Source organism: Erpetoichthys calabaricus, chromosome 7, assembly GCF_900747795.2.
Source record: "Erpetoichthys calabaricus chromosome 7, fErpCal1.3, whole genome shotgun sequence".
NCBI lineage: Eukaryota > Metazoa > Chordata > Cladistia > Polypteriformes > Polypteridae > Erpetoichthys > Erpetoichthys calabaricus.
Genome location: NC_041400.2, coordinates 44,405,458 through 44,422,801, shown reverse-complemented (window position 1 = coordinate 44,422,801; position 17,344 = coordinate 44,405,458). Strand labels below are relative to the sequence as shown.

The following is a 17,344-nucleotide window of genomic DNA, read 5'->3' as shown; positions in this document are numbered from 1 at the left end:
ACTTCATGGGGTTCCAATCTTTCCTGGAAGTGCTCCCAGGCCAAGCCTTCAAAACAGCCGAAGTACTTCCAGGGTTAACATAAAAGAATCCTGCTGCCTTCATTCCAGGAGCCAGAGTCAGGAGGATGTGGACACACCTTGCCAGGTGGAGAAGAGGAAGAGAGGGGCTGAAGACAAAGAGAGAGAGAAGAAACCCAAGAGTTGCTGTGTGCTGCTGGTATTGTGCTTACTTGTACCTGTGGCTGTAGTGGGAAATATATATATATCGCCCTGTGTTGCAAGTTGCTGCGTCCGAGTTGGCGGACGTGGCTCGGCGAGTTTTCATCGTATCCAATGACGTCGTGTTTTGTGAGTTGCTGCATCCGAGTTGGTGGGCGTGGCTCGGCGAGTTTTCATCGTATCCAATGGTCTTAGAGTTGGTGGGCATGGCTCCTTCCTGCGTGCTTTCATGGGTGTCTTGCCCGCTCTGGCGGCGGCTTACAGAATTATATATATAGATAGATTTATATATATATATATATATATATATATATATATATATATATATATATATATATATATATACACTGCTCAAACAATTTCAAGGGTACACTTAATCATCACTTTATGCTAGTGTCCTTGTCACTACTGGTAGCATGAGGTGGTACCTGCAGCTAATTCAGCTTGCACAGATGGTCCAGCTCCTCCAGGGTGGCACATTCATATACGGTATGTCATCACAACAAGGTTTGCTGTGTCTCCCAGCACAATCTCAAGAGCATGAAGGAGATACCAGGAAACAGGCCATTACATGAGAAGGGCTGGACAGGGCCATAGAAGAGCATCAACCCAGCAGCTGGACCGGTATCTGCTCCTTTGTACAAGGAGAAACAGGAGGAGCACTGCCTACAAAATGACCTCCAGCGGGCTAATGGCATGAATGTTTCCGACCAAATTGTCAGAAACAGACTCCATGGGGGTGGCATGAGGCCCTGAAATTCTTTAATGGGATCTGTGCTCATAGCCAATCACCATGCAGCTCGATTGGCATTTGCCAGAGAATATCACAGCTGGCAGCGACACCACTAGTACCCCATTCTCTTCACAGAGACTGTTTAAACAGTTCAGAGACACAGTGGTGAATGTTATGCAGCCTGCAACATCATTCAGTATGACTGGTTTGGCAATGGGTCAGTGATGGTCTGGGGAGGCATATCCTTGGAGGGTCGCACAGATCTTCACATGCTAGGCAACAGTACACTGATTGCTGTTAGGTACTGGGAAGAAAACCTCAGATCCACTGACAGACCTTACGCTGGTGTAGTGGGCCATGGGTTCTTCCTGGTGCAGTATAATGCCAGGCCTCATGTGGCCAGAGTGTTTAGGCAGTTCCTGGATGACAAAGACATTGATGCCATTGACGGGCCCACACATTCCCCAGACCTGAATCCAACTGAGAACTTCTGGGAAGATTTGTATCGGTGCATCCAACACTGCCAAGTAGTGCCATAGACTGTCCATGAGGTCACCGATGTCCTGATCCAAGCCTGGGTGGAGATCTCCGAGGACACCATCTGCCATCTCATCAAGAGCATGCCCAGATATTGTCGGTAGTGCACACTGGCACGTGGAGGCCATACAAACTACTGAGCCACATTCTGAGTTGCTGTGATGAAATTCATGAAAGTTGAAACTGCCTGTGATTTCAATTAATGACTTTGATTTTCGGTGTGATGTTGAATCCAGCCGCCAGGGAGTTAGTGATTTTGGTTTCTTTGAATGTTATTACATCATTTTGTTCTCAACGAATTACACAATACTGCTCAGTAGAGATTTTCTACTTGAATATTTCGTTCATTGAGATCCAATGTGTGATTTAAGTGTTTCCTTAATTTTTTTGAGCAGCATATATACAGTATATATATATATACATATATATATATATATATATATATATATAGTGGCGAGGGGTTGGGGGTGGTACCCAGCCGGGATGCCCAGGAGGACCAGAGGAGGGCTTACGCCTCCTCCAGACCACGAGAGGGCGACCACCCTGGTGGCTTTGGGGACCATGGGACCTGAGCTTGGAAGCTCAACTCTATAGGGACCCGTGGTCACCGCCGGGGGCGCCCGAGTGCCTGAGGAGCCCTGGCCCTCAGCATTTCCACCACACCCGGAAGTGCTGGGGGAAAGAAGACCAGGGACACCCAGAGTGCTTCTGGGTGCGCAGCTGGTACTTCCGCCACACTGAGGAGTACCGGTGGAAGGTAATCGGGAGGCACCTGGAGCACATCCGGGTATGTATAAAAGGGGCTGCCTCCCTCCATTCGATGGCTGGAGTCGGGAGGACAAGAGACAAAGTCTTGGAGGAGAGGAGTGGAGGCATACCTTAGAGAGAGAGGCATTATTGAGAAGGCCTGGACTTTGGGGGAGTTTTGGGGTTGTGTGTGTCACTATTGTAAATATTAGTATTGTAAATAAACGTGGTGCTTTAAACATGTCTACCTGTCTGTGTCCGGGCCAGCTTCCACAATATGTATATATACAGTATGTATATATATATATATATATATATATATATATATATATATATATATATATTTATATACACACACACACATACACACATTGTATATACAAGAACATGTACTATATTTGCTGTTCAGTAACTTTACAAGCTGGATCTACTGATGTGAGTGCTAATGGTCCTGCAACACTTGCCATAAGAGGGAAGTACTAAAAGCAACTATGCAGGATGGCAGTGAGTACTGTGTGTGCCCTGAATAGAGGGCAGCAGTGTCTTCGTAATATTCTATGCATCCTTTACCACACACATTATTGCCTTATGATCTTGAGGTGCACTGTTACCACACTAGAATGGTATGCAGGAAGTGAGGATATATTCCGCTGTGCACATACAGAATTTAGTGAGAAGAGAGAGATACATCTGAGCTTTCCTCAGATATCTTAGGAAGCCAAGATGTTGGCGAGCTTTCTTGATTTCTTGCCCTTCTACTTCTCTCTCATATCAACCCATGGTGGCTGTTATTTAGCATACTACGTCCAAGATAGTGTTCTTGTAATTTAATTTTATTAAGAGTTGTCACAATTTTGAAAGGCATAAAGGTAAGGTTTATTTATCTAGAATTACTGACATCCATTTTGGCTTATTTACAGTCTCCTGAAGTAACAATGGCACCTTGTCCATCATCATGTACTTCCCTCACCTGAAGTGATTATGAAGCTTAGTATGTTTTTATGAACAATGCATTTTACTTCTATAAACACTACAAATTCCATTAGTGTTTTATTAGTGTTCAATGCATCAAACCACATCTGACTGTTCGATTTTAAAATCTGTGAACTCTGAGCTTGTGTTTCATTGGCATATGCACTCTTGACAAACAAATACAAAAATTTACATAATCGTATTTTTCCAATAAGCACAAAAATATAATTAATAAATATTCATCTCTTTCTCTAAAAAAAAGAAAACAAAAAAACAAAAACAAAAAGAATCTCTGACAGGTCTAGCACATTAAAAAATAATTTCTGGTCCACTTTTTCTTTCAAAAACAAACAAGAATGTTTAAGTGGGTCTATGCTTACTTATTACCCTATTTGGAATTCAAAGAAAGAAGTATGGCTCCTATTAATGTACTCATTATTTAGTCTTCCTCTCGTAACCATTATCTGAGATATCAAACATATCATATGCTGACAACTATATCTTCACATTAAATTTAGATAACAGAAAAAGGATGCACCTTACAGAGAAAGTTTATGAAAATGACCCTTAGTTTAATTAAATCGCACAACTATACTCTGCTCAGCAGCTTGCAGGTATACAAACTCCTGTAATCCCTATGAATAATTATCACAACCTGCAGACAATGATTTGCATATAACTAGTGGAAGGATTTGCAGACCTTGAAACTACATCGTTTCTCCCAGTGGGTGAGCACATTGCTGTCAAATCCAAGACAGGCTACCCTCCCAAGCTATGCAGCACACATAAACCATGTATGTGTGGAGCAGTTTTGTAATTAACCTATTGTATCATGCAAATTTAAGTCGCAAGCAGGTAGGTCAGCTTACTAATACACTGATTATAAAAGACATGGACAACATAAACAAATTGCATCTGTTACTATCTATCAAAGTGTAAGAAAAATATATTTAAATTAAATCTACTAATTTAAATATTGTTGACCCAAAGGAGTCAGATTATTTAAAGTGGTACAATGTTTGCGCTACAGGAACAGAATCCTGTTATTATTATTTGGCTGTCTGGTATGGCAATACCTTTTTATGTGCTCATTAATTTATCAATTAATTATTATCTTGTAATGTAGAAATTCTTAAAGAAGAAAAACTGTCAATCACAAAATGTGACACTTGGATGACAGTCTACTGACAGCTCAAGAGAAATGAGGGTGACAGAGGTCTGCTGAAAGCAGAAGAGAAATAGGTCACTACAAGCATGCAAACAAAATCCCATTACCAACCTCCACCTCCTCCCCAGATCAGAATCCATGAACAGTTCTGGACTCTCTTATATTGTGTTCCAAGCCCTGTTTAATTCTAAATTCAAATGGCATGTGGGGAGTACCTGGATGTCACTCAAAGGCACTAAAATGCTAAGCTAAGTTGGTTTGACTCTCATAGCTTTAGGCCAGTTAATGCGAGTATCAATTGACACATACAACTATAAAGGATGTGTTAGTAGACAACGTTATTTTAATAAGAAGAATTTTATTTTAGGGCATAAACGGATTTGAAAATTATTTGTACAGTATTATATAATGGGTTTCAAAAGGCTTTTGATAACCTCAAGAGCGATTGGCCATCATTCCGCAAGATTCAAGTCAACAAAACTGATTGACATAAACAAGTGTGAACCATTAGAAGGCACACAGCTCCCCAATCTCCCAACACAACAGACACAGACACAAGTGCCGTTAAATAGAAGGCTCTTATTCCACGAGAAATGTTTTCCACCAGTTTCCCACTGGCACCAATTACAGTACAGCCCAAGAATATAGCACTACTTCTTTTTCTCACTCTTTCTTTCTTTCCTTCCTTTGCCTCAGCTCCTCCACAGGGAAGCTTTGTCTCTCTTCTTCCCGACTCCAGCTTACTTCTGTGAGGTAGCTGGCTCCTTTTAAGACGCACCCGGGAGAACTCCAGGTCACTTATTAGGGAGGTCTGGAATTACTCCCAGGTATGGTGGAAGCCCAACGTAGGGCTTCCCCGGAACCCAACAGGTATGAGTCGACCAATACCAAGTCCAATATAGCACTGTAGGACTGAGGGGCCGTTACACCCCAGGTGGGCTGCCAAATAGCAGTTCAGGGTAGATTGCGCCCTATATAAGTCATCTCCCCCTGTCTTTCCATTACAGAGGTGTTCCAGTTGCGTAATGGCTCTGACCGCCATCCATCACATCTCTCCCCCCTCAGCTGAGACTTGTAGGGTGAAGAATCCCGTCCAGGCTGGGTAATGGCGCTGGCTGTTATCAGTCACACAAGTAAAAGGTCAGGCAACTGCAGATTACCCAAGACTCAGGTAACTGCACTGAAATGAACCCAGACAAAATTTAGATATGAGCAAATACTTGGAAAATAAATATAAATGAAAAATCTTAAGTATAGGAGGTAAACATATTAGATTCAGTTACGTAGTGGGAGATCTGAAGTCAAATATGCCTTATAAGAATGTGGACTCATCACCATCCAAAATCAAAAGTCAATTGAAAATGCTAATCAGATTCAAATAAAAAATATTGGTCATTCAGGGAACTGTAGGAAAAAGTTACAAATCTCAGCTTTATTCAAAAGGTTAAATGAATAGCAAATGGATGGACAGCCTATTCTGGCCAATAACTTTCTTTAATCCTTCTTATGTTGTAATGACTTATTACCTACTCTACTTTAAGAGAAATACTAAAAGGCACAGTGATAGACTTGACCTTTCATCACAAGCTAATTGCTCACCATATAAGAGGCTATAAGCTTGGATTATATACTATACTCGCTTTCATCTAATTAAAGTATATGAAACACCACTAGTATTATATTGTTTGGAATGAAAGACTATGCTGCCAAATGTAGGCAGGTCAGAGCTAACTTAGCTGCTTATTAGTAGTTACAGGAAAAACCTATTCATGCATCCCACACGTTAGTTATCGATGAGAGAATTAGCATTGTCTGTTAATGTTCTTACTGAGCCTGTTTAGAGGGTTTAAGAGGTTCATTTTCAGGGATTTAGTAGGCTTATGGCAATATTCATGTGCATTATGAAAGAGTATATATTAAAGATAAACAATTTCACATTTTTCTATGAGACATGTGCTAACTTTTAACCTTTAGCAAATTCCCCAGTATGTGATTTCTAAAAAAATAAAGTTTGAGGGTTTGTGTATATAGTCATGGACTTCTGAGCACACTGACTCAAACAGTGCCTCATCCTGACTATTTGTTTGTTTTTAATACTTCTAGCAACTTGCTCTCAAACGAGAGTAGCATTTCTACAAGCATGTTACGGAGCTTCTGACATATGAAAACATTACAAAAAAACGCCCCATGAGTATATTGTCATTTCCTTTTTCTGGATATTTTATGATCCACCCTACTCCACTGTTAACACACTTCACTTTCTTCTTGATGTTTACGTTTAGTGATGGAATTTCTTAGAGTTGAGTTTTGTATTATTAGAGATATTCTGCTCTAACTGCCTTTTGGTGTTTCTAATTTACCTTTTAACTGCCACTCTCATGCTTTCATAAGCCTTTGGTTTAATGCTGATATTAACATCATGGACAAACTCTACCTCAGTACTTTACTGTTTATGAAAATACAGTGTATTTACTAAAACTATGTTTCTTGGAAAACAGAAAGGGGTACATTATATGTTTAAACTTCCCTAAAATCTTCTCAGTATTGCATTAATTTAACTTTGTACATTCACGGAGTAGCACTTCAGTTCATGCTACTCAATCAAAGCACGTGATGTTAATGTGCATGAACACTCAGTTACAATTTGACTCATTTCTAATTTTTCTTATGAGTTTCTGGGGTTGTATAAATAATTTATATATCATTTTGGGTTTTCCTGAGACCCACAAAATCAATGGTCACATATATTTTTTGCTTTGATGTGTCTGAACTTATTGTGCAACACCATTCTTTGTTTTGTTTTTAATGAGTGCTACCATTTCTGGACTCTTTTGTTGACTGTTGCTATGTCATTGCTAGGGAAGGTTCACTGGAAGTGTGTAGTGCATGACATCACCAGGTCAAAGGTATAAAGGCCCATGTTGTACACTTCCTGGTCATCCATGTTTATAGATTTAACCTTATTATTGTTTGTTAAAATGTTTTTTAATTACGAATTCCCTGCTTTTTGTTTTGACTTTGACTTTTGTCTCATATCTTGGTCCTGATTATGTAAAATTTTGATTTCTGATCCTCACACTCTGTTTCTTGCCTATGATTTTGAGTTCATGTTGTGGGACTTATTTAATAGACTCTTTGGCACTCAGTTATAACCTTGGCTTCTCTTTACCTCACGATTCCAATTTCTTAAAGGAATACTATATCCAAAAATTATTTATTATTATGTTACTTACCTCACATCCTTTGTAGTAGTAGCCAAGAAAAAAAGAATCTCATAATTTCATGCAGAACAGAGAAAAAGAACTTTACTACATAACAGAAGTGATCAATGCTGATAATTCCAGAAGTAACTATTCAATAATTTATTGATAAAAAAGCATTCGTTTGGCAGGTTTTGAGTTTTTGATTGGATAATATGCATGTGGATTATGCGACAAAGGTAACGCGGGATTTTTTTTCTTTCTTTTTTCCATGGATATTTCTGCCGTCATACAGCATTGGTCATTATTGACTTCTGTTATGTCATAAAATGCTTTCTCTCTATTCTACATGGAAACAGTACTTCTTTAAATCAATGGCCATCTTGTGCAGTTCAGTAAACATTATTACCACTCTTCAAATGGCTGGGAATCCCAAGCACTCTTACAGTAGATTTGGTAGTCCCATTCATATGAGATAAGTAAGCTATCTAGTGAAGCAGAGTTTAGTTATCTTGCCTCACAGTGTCGACTCTAAGCTGGCACTTAGATACACCATTTAGCTTGCTCTTTGTCCAGGGTTTAGTTCTGCCTTGCACATGATGCTGACTGGAAGAGCTCCAGCTCCTTGTAATACTATAATGGATACATCAGGTTCAAAAGATTAGCAAATGGATGGATGAAAAATTAATGTTGGTAAGGTCTGTTCAATGTAGTCATAACTAACAAGTCAGGTGGTATGTATAATATTAGATATTCTTTTCATAAGTCTCGTTTTAGTTACTAAATCTAGCAAAATTAAAATGTTAAGCAACGTGATCTTGGAACTAATTTAAAGGACAGCACTGCATTGGAGCTTTCATACTGTACTGACAATATGTAGACATTTTCAGCTAAGTTATACTTTACTTATTTATTGAGTTATTAAAAGTGACGTTTACGCTTAATAAAGTATCTATCTATCTATCTATCTATCTATCTATCTATCTATCTATCTATCTATCTATCTATCTATCTATCTATCTATCTGTTAATGAATCTTTAAAGATCAATATTTTTAATGAAAATTACAGCTATTCCAATATTTGTTTCTGTCTGAAAAAAATGAAACATATATTATAGTTTTCTTGTCCATCTTTAGACTTCAAAGAGTATTTAATAAATCAATTAGCCAAAAATTCCTTGATTGAAATAAACTTACAAAGAAAGTAAATTCTATTAAAGTTACGCATTCATTATACTTTTCTACACAAAACATTTAATATATTTTCTCACGATTGCTTTATTGCATTTAATAGTTAAGCCTTAATAGCATTTTCAATAACTTTAATCTACCTACCACCCACAGTGAAGCCAAAAAATCATGTTAATATGCAATAATCTATGAAAGTCCAAGAATTACTGCAGGAATTGTTTGCCAAGAGGATTCTCCAAATTTAAGCACAATTTTTCAAAGCTAGAGTTAATTGACTCTCATTTTCTACTCACTGGCCCTCCCCTTAACCTATTTCCATGTACATCTACTTTTTCCCCATTTAATTTTCATTGACATTTAATACTGTGTTTGAGGGCTTACAACAATTAGTCATGAGCCAGTGCTTCACAATCTACCTGCTCGAAAAGGGCTCAAGCATGCAAAGGCCAAAGACGCTGCTCAATGATTTCTTAAACCGTGTTCAAACATTTGCTTACTGGCTAAGACTTTTTGAGCTGCAAGTGTTCGGATTTTATTAAATCACCTTGAGCAAAATGAAGACAGAAATCTGCAAGAACTATATCACTCTGGTAAACAAAAGGCAGGTACATAATACGGAAAGCAGACAGCAAGAAGCACTAAAAATAAATGCCATAATAACCCATTTCCTCTAAATGCAAAAAACATTTGAAATCCATTTACTTATTAGAACAATGCACAGAAGCACAGAATTAAAACAAGTCACTCATACAGCACATTAATTTAAACATAATCTAGTCAACAAACCAAAATGGTTAAAAAAGATCATTATGTTAAACAGATCACTGAAACGTGGAGTCTGATAAATAGCTCATTTATGTAATTTTTAAAATTGAACATTGTCACTAACTTTAGTTGTGGATGAACTCACTAGAGCTCTCTTTGCTTCCCTCAGGATATGGTAGGCACTAGCAAGAAGTTACTGTGGTGTCTACTTCAGCTATCATTGAGGGCATTGGAATGGGTACGTAATGAGGAGTTCAGGGCAGAAATGGTGAAAGGCCAGCTGCTAAAGCAAAAGCTTTGGAAAGGCAAAGGAAAGAATGGGGTCATAAGATGGTGCTTTCAATGCTTACTCTATAAAAGAGAGACTGTAATGGTAAATTGCATATTAAGGCAAAATGCACAAGGCTTCCACTTTTGAGTCAAATATCAAAGTTTTTCATTTTGAGGGCTCTCACTTTTAATTGTTTTCATGTGTAGATTTGGATCAGACAATGAAGATGGTTGAGCCAGGGCCTAGTACATAGATTTAGGGATAGGTAAAACTATTTTTATCTATTTAGGGATAGATAAAATGTACTGTATCTTCAAACCCAAGATACAAACAACAGAAGCAAAAGCAACATCAAGAAAAAAACCTTAAAAACAAAGTATACATTTTGAGGTGACATTAGATTGAGAGGCAGTAAAGTGGGAATATACTGTACATATCAGGTTTGATAAATGATTAGTGTTTTTGGTTTGTTTTTATTCATGTCTGAATAAGCAAGAGTAATGATTAAAATGACAACTGGAACTAATAAACATTCTGAGGCTTCACCATGAATTTGGTTATATTGTGCCATTATTCATGCTAGTGATAAGCATGGAAACAGAGAGGTATGCAAGGGTGTGCCATGGGAGTTGTTTTAAGCAAAATGATCTTCTGCCACTGAAAAAAAATGAAATTGGGATTGATGGAAAAAATCCTGGAGTGGAACGCTACTTCAGAAATGAAAAAAAAACTGGAAGGTGAATGCAGTGAAGCCCAGTGTGATGAACAGTTATGGGCGACATATGGCAAGTGCTCCCTTTGCTGAAAATGTGAGATGCTGATTAATAAAATACCATTTAATAAATAGAACAAATGTTGAAATGTACTGTAATTAGGTCATATGTCTATGAATAATTAGGCGAAAATGCTGTATATTAAAAAAATATTTTTAAAAAATCCACTGTATACTTTGGTGCTTAAACATACTGTATACCATAACATCTGTTGCACCCTGGGACAGTAAATTAAACATCTGATGGGTAAATGTTTTATAACCTGCTTATTTATATTAAAGGCAACAGAAAAAAAGTCAAGTTCATTATAACTGTTACATATATGCATTTGCGTTTCTGCGGCTGCCAATTACATTAATAAAATATTAATAAGATTTAAGCTTTTGCAAAAAAGTGGATGCCTGAAAATGACATCGAGAAAAACAAATGTCAGATGAGAGGCAAGGCATACTGAATAACTGCATTTGGAGGCGGTTAAGATGACGTGGGAATGCTGGATGCTTGAATGTCTCCAAATATGGACCCCTCCAGATGACAAAAGCTGCTTATTAAATTTTGAAATACAGACAAAGGTAAGTTTATGCCGAAAGAAAATTGATTATCAATATGGTTAATATTTTCAGATTTATTTTTTGACTAAGGTTTCTTGAAAAACCTTGTTCACTGCTCTAACATGCAAGGTAAGACATTTCATGTATTTCTAAAATGTAATCCTTCTCTGATAGTTGAGCTATTTATTGTTGACTTTGTTCCCATTAGAATTTCTGTACAGCCTTTGGAACTGTTTTACAGTGTCTCTCCTTTAAAATTATTTGTATCCAACACTCAGAACCACTCCAAACACCCCTGTATAAACTAGGATACCATTTTTTTTCCTTACATTAACCTTTTATTTGAAGTACACTTGATAAATGTTAAATACTTATTTTAAGGTGCTTTGTTCTCGCAGAAAACATCCATTCCTGAACTTGCATTATTTATTACTGGCACAGGGGAGCCAAACTCTATTCCAGCAGCATCATTAACTAGGCAAGAACTAACAATGGACTAGGATCCAGTCCACCACAGGGCATTATCTAGTAAACAACCAAAATAACATTTAGAGTTGCCATTTAATGCAATACACACAACTTTTATGTGAGAGGAAACCAGATTATCTGGACAAGAGCCTTGGGAAAAACTGGAGAATTTGCAAAGTCCCCATAGACAGTGATCAGGTCTCTAAGTTTACAGAACCTGTTAGTACTCAAGGACCTTCCTGAAATTTTACTGAAAATTAATTATTAACTAAAGAGACTGTGTTATCTTCTTGGGTATTTCAAATTCTTTTTTGAACTAATATGAATGGTTACAGTATGAAATACCTAATCACAAGTTCTTTTAAATGTGTTACTACCTGATTATGATGCTGGGTCCATTTTATCTGTTTCTTTAGGACTCTGCTGTACACATTCATCTTGCTAACAGTCACAGTAATTTTAAGCTTACCATCAAGTAGGCTCTCTGTCTTAAATCTCATACATTACTGTACTAATAATGTTTCCAAAGATTTATGGCCTCTATTAATTACAATGGAAAATTTAGGAAGATTTAGTCAGAGGAATCAATTTCGCCACAAGACAGTGAACTCAATTTTTTAATTACAATCATAAATAACCTAAGATTGTATAGTCATTATCTATTCCATTTATGTGATATACGAGATGAAAAGGAACAGCTCTTAACATATCACGGGGATGTAAAACCATGTGATCAAATGGACTCTGGGGACATTTTGCTATAGAAAACATTATATTTTTACAGTAAAAACAGTAAATGATCAGCAAACAAATATTTAGCAATTCCATGTGAATCACTTTTGATGATAACTTTTATAATATTAGTTTTGATCTAGTCATTTCTCCATTTTGTGGATGAGATGCCAGTCCATTAATGTTTGTACAACTCAATTCTAATGTATAATAATATTTTTTTGTTCCTTCAGAACCAAGCAATTTAATATCTAAACAAAAAGAACAATGTATTATAATCACCATAATTTAAAAAAAAATAATTTTAAGGATATCTACATGCCCATGACACCCCTTGATGAGCTGGGGTACTGTCTAGGGATTGTTCCTGCCTTGCACTCGATGCTTGCTGGGATGGACTCCAGCTCCCTGGTGATCTTGCTCTGAATAAGTGGGTTTGGAAGATGGATGTCCTTGTTAAATCCTTTGCAAATGAATGCACAAAATCTGAACATGTGAATGAGAGCTACATGTTCCTGGCATACCACAGCAACAAATTGTTTGACAACATTCTAATATTGTTCATGACTTCATTTATGTCCTAAAGTATCTATCTATCTATCTATCTATCTATCTATCTATCTATCTATCTATCTATCTATCTATCTATCTATCTATCTATCTATCTATCTATCTATCTATCTATCTATCTAAATGACTAAAATCATTAAGAATTTGAATAAATTTACAAAGCACACTAAATTACAGAGATAATTTCTGAAAACTGGATATAATATAACTGGCTCTTGTATAAATTATTCCCAGTTCATGTGACAAAGACATTTGTCAGACATGTGATATCGGTGAATTTCTTACAGGGGTGAGGAAGACATTTAAAGTTGCACTAAGCTGCCTTCCATTTGCCCCCTAAAGTGGAGAAGCTCAAACCAGAACAATCTTTATGTCACTTGTGACAGATGACCGGGGACCTTGCCCCACTGGGACGCCTGGAGAAGCAAAGGTCCGGCAGAGGAGCAATTCCTTCCCAGGGACACAAGAGGGCAACCCTCCTGGATTGCATGGGAGTCACGGGGCTTGGAAGCTCAACCCTATAGGGGGCCATGGCCACCGCCAGGGGGTGCCTAGATGGTTCCGGAGCCATGGACTGCAGCACTTCTGCCACACGAGGAAGTGCTGCCGGAACAGGAACCAGATACACCTGGAGTGCTTCCGAATGCCCAGGCAGCACTTTCGCTACACCAGGAAGTGCTGCAGGAAGGTCATCAGGGAGCACCTGGAGCACATCTAGGTGCATTATAAAAGGGGTTTCCTTACTCCATTTGGGGAGCCAGATTCGGGAGAAGAGAAGATAAAAGGAAAAGAATAAAGAAGAAAAAAAGGACTGTGAGTTGTTTATGGTGCATTGTGCTGTGTGAACTGTAAAATAAAAGTGTGTGCTGTGATCAGTGTGCCTCCAGCATCAGTCTGTGTCGGGTTAAGCGCTGGTATAGCGCCATCTATTGTCACACACTTCTTTTACAAAATCTGCCGTTCCAGTTGGGCAATACAAAAGAAGGCCTGCCACTGGAAGTCAGCATTCATTTATGAACCTGAAACATCCTGAGAGGATCCTTATCAAGGACAACTCCACGAACCATCTTTATTAAAGGCAGAACATCTTTTTTAACTCTTGTTTAAAATATTTTTAAATTGAACTTATGATTTATTTCACACATTATAAACAGATGATGATACGTAAAAAGCAGTCTGTGGAGGGTAAAACTTGTTAATTAACTTATAGGAAACTAAAACTGGCATCTTTCAATTACGGATATGATATATTTTGCATGCTTTTAAATTAAAGTTAATTGCAAGCTTTGTAATATACTGGATTGCAAAGTTTAAAAAGACATCTTACTAAAACAATAACATTGAATGCTACATCTGGAAACCTCATGCTGTTTTTTTGCTAAAGAAAGTAAAGCAATTCTGCATTTTAATCTTCTAGCACATAACTTTTACATTTTCAGGTCCCAGTATTGAAATCAATAAAAGTGTTCCATCACCTTCAAGTAACATAATGGAAATGCTTCATATTCACTCCAGTACTACTGTAAGTAAACTAACATTTGATAGTGCGAACATGAAACATCAGTGAGCAGTTCAAATTTAGTTTGACTCTTGTTATCGTTCTAATAATACAAAAAAACAATGTTACCATAACACCAAGTGCAGCTGAGGAAGAAAACTAACGAGGATTACAAATTCAAAGTTATAAAAAGTAACGAAAATAAATGGACATAAAACACCCTTAAAGAAAAGCAAAATAAAAAGATGCTGGGCTGTGATTTTAATTAGGAGATAAGTATAAGAACCTTAAAATTTCAATTGCATTTTTTCATTTAATTAATTATTGCTTAGATTTGTGTTTAATCAGTAAACTATTAAAATAATTTGGCTGCAGTGACTACTGGATACAGTTTTTCTCTAAAAAAATTCAGTCATTTGAAATGGATACCAGAAGAATGATAAGTGACTCGCAAATGATTTGTTCTTTTTGAATGATTCTTTTCAGTGAATCATACAAATTGATTTGGAAGCAGCAGATCAAAAATAAGTGTTTGCATCTATACAAAATTTGGCTTTATGAACTTCCATCTACACAACATTTGGTTTTATCAAATCTAATTAAAGTGAGTCAGTGCTTTGCAGCAGAGGTTCCAGGTTTGATTCTTGATCCTTTATGTGTTTTATCTTGTACAAGGCTAACTGGTGACTCCAAAGTGGTGTATAAGTGAACGTAAGTATACATGTGAGTTCCTTTTAAGTGACGCTTTAAAAATAAAAAATACAAGTAAAAGTCAACATACAAAAGAGAGTATTGTGAAAGATAAAACTGTTTTTATACATTTTTATATCTTAGTTTGTGGTATTATACAGTACTTCAGTAAAGCAGACAGAGCTACAATTTAAAGTCATCAACAGGTTAGACAGATTGATCACACATTATTCGCCCCATGAGGAAATTTTGTATTTTTATTGAAGCTAAATAAATAAATAGATAGATATTACAAAATGGCAAACAATACCAAACTCAATACACACCAGAATAACTAAATAAAAAGAATACAAAAAGAAGGAAAACTTATGACTTGACGAAAGACAAAAAGAGCAGTCATAGTCAAAGTGAAGCATTATTCAGGAATATTGCTGTTGGTGTAAAACACCCCAGTAGCATTTCTTGACACACTTCTGCTGAATAATTTGGTGGCTTAAAGTCCTTAGTGCTAGTGTGTCAGAGAGAGGATGTACAGCATTGCTCATAATGGCACTCAGCTTTGTTTTTATTCTCTAATTCACTACTACGTCCAGAGCGATAAGAGTGTGTTCTATAACTAAGTCTGTCTTATTAGTCAATTTGCTATTTTGATTGGCCTCTCTTGAAGTGATGTTACCACCCAAGCATATCACAGCGTAGGATTTTGCACTGGCCATCACTTAGTTGTAGAACATGTAAAGGATGTCATTATCCACATATAAAGTGGTGCAATATCAATATCCATCCATCCATCCATTTTCCAACCCGCTGAATCCGAACACAGGGTCACGGGGGTCTGCTGGAGCCAATCCCAGCCAACACAGGGCACAAGGCAGGAACCAATCCTGGGCAGGGTGCCAACCCACCGCAGGACACACACAAACACACCCACACACCAAGCATACACTACGGCCAATTTAGAATCTCCAATCCACCTAATCAGCATGTCTTTGGACTGTGGGAGGAAACCGGAGCGCCCGGAGGAAACCCACGCAGACACGGGGAGAACATGCAAACTCCACGCAGGGAGGACCCGGGAAGTGAACCTGGGTCCCCAGGTCTCCCAACTGCGAGGCAGCAGCGCTACCCACTGCACCACCATGCCGCCCCAATATCAATATCCTAAGTAAAAAGTGTCTGCTCTGCCCTTGCTTATATAGTTCATCTGTGTTATGAGACCAGTCCAACCTGTCATTAATGTAAACCTCTAAGTACTGTAGAAGTGCACCACCTCCACATCCAATCCTTGAATGGTGACTGGGAATGAAGGCACTTTAGTGCAGCAACTAACAACTAAATTCAAGCCCTCTTCCTCCACCAACCAAGACAGACCATTAATGGGTTGTATTTAAGGTGATCACTCAAAGATACACAATGTTGGGACTAATCCAGTATGTCCAATAAGTAAAGGTTGTCAATAATAAAGGCTTTGTAAAAAGTTTAGAGTTGCTCCTCTTAAAATTAATTTAACTTTTTATGATTTCTTGTATAACATGATCTAACTTTCCCATTGTGTTATGAATGGTGATTTGGAGTTATAATTAGCTGTTTAAAGTTTGCGTCACAGTAGAAAGTTCATTAAGCAGTAAAGCTGTTAGGTGTTACTAAAAAACGGATCTGTAAAAGGATTAGGGATTACTGAAATCCCAAGGTCACCTGATAAATTGGAAAAGATTTTATTCAAATAGGTCTAAGCAGAAGATATCCCCAAAACTTGCGATCCAAGTCAACTCTCACAAGTAGGGTTTTGTCCTGTATTCATTTTCAACAGTCTGAGCAAGAGTAATGTGTGCGTGTGGTTATAGATTATTTTAAACAGGGCATAAGCACTATGATTTACATTAGGACAATGGAGTGTTCTGCCACTTTAGACATGTGCTTCTTATTCCTGATGATTGATGGGGATGAAATGTCTAGAAGCCTCTTGACTACTATTACATTACTTTGGGTTGGGAATTCAAAAGGAGGACTGCTTAGAAGTAAAAATAAATACTGCAGGGCTACATACAGTATCAAATTTTTATATCTTTCAGACATTACTGTAGACTTAAAGAGTATTTTGATATCAGTTATAACTCCCTTTTTTAAAGATGTTAGTTGGTTAAATGATGTTGGTTATATCCTGACACTTAATAACAAACATGTTATCATCATTAGCTTTAAAAAAACAAGAAGAATTGCATCTCACATTGGCAAAGATTCACTTCAGTTTTTAACAA

At 37.4% G+C, this 17,344-nt stretch overlaps 1 protein-coding gene across 23 annotated transcripts in view; it reads right to left on the bottom strand.

Moving 5' to 3' along the window:
- LOC114654324 (receptor-type tyrosine-protein phosphatase delta) overlaps window positions 1-17,344 on the bottom strand; it is a 2,007,901-nt gene that overhangs the window by 235,114 nt on the left and 1,755,443 nt on the right. The window lies entirely within an intron of this gene.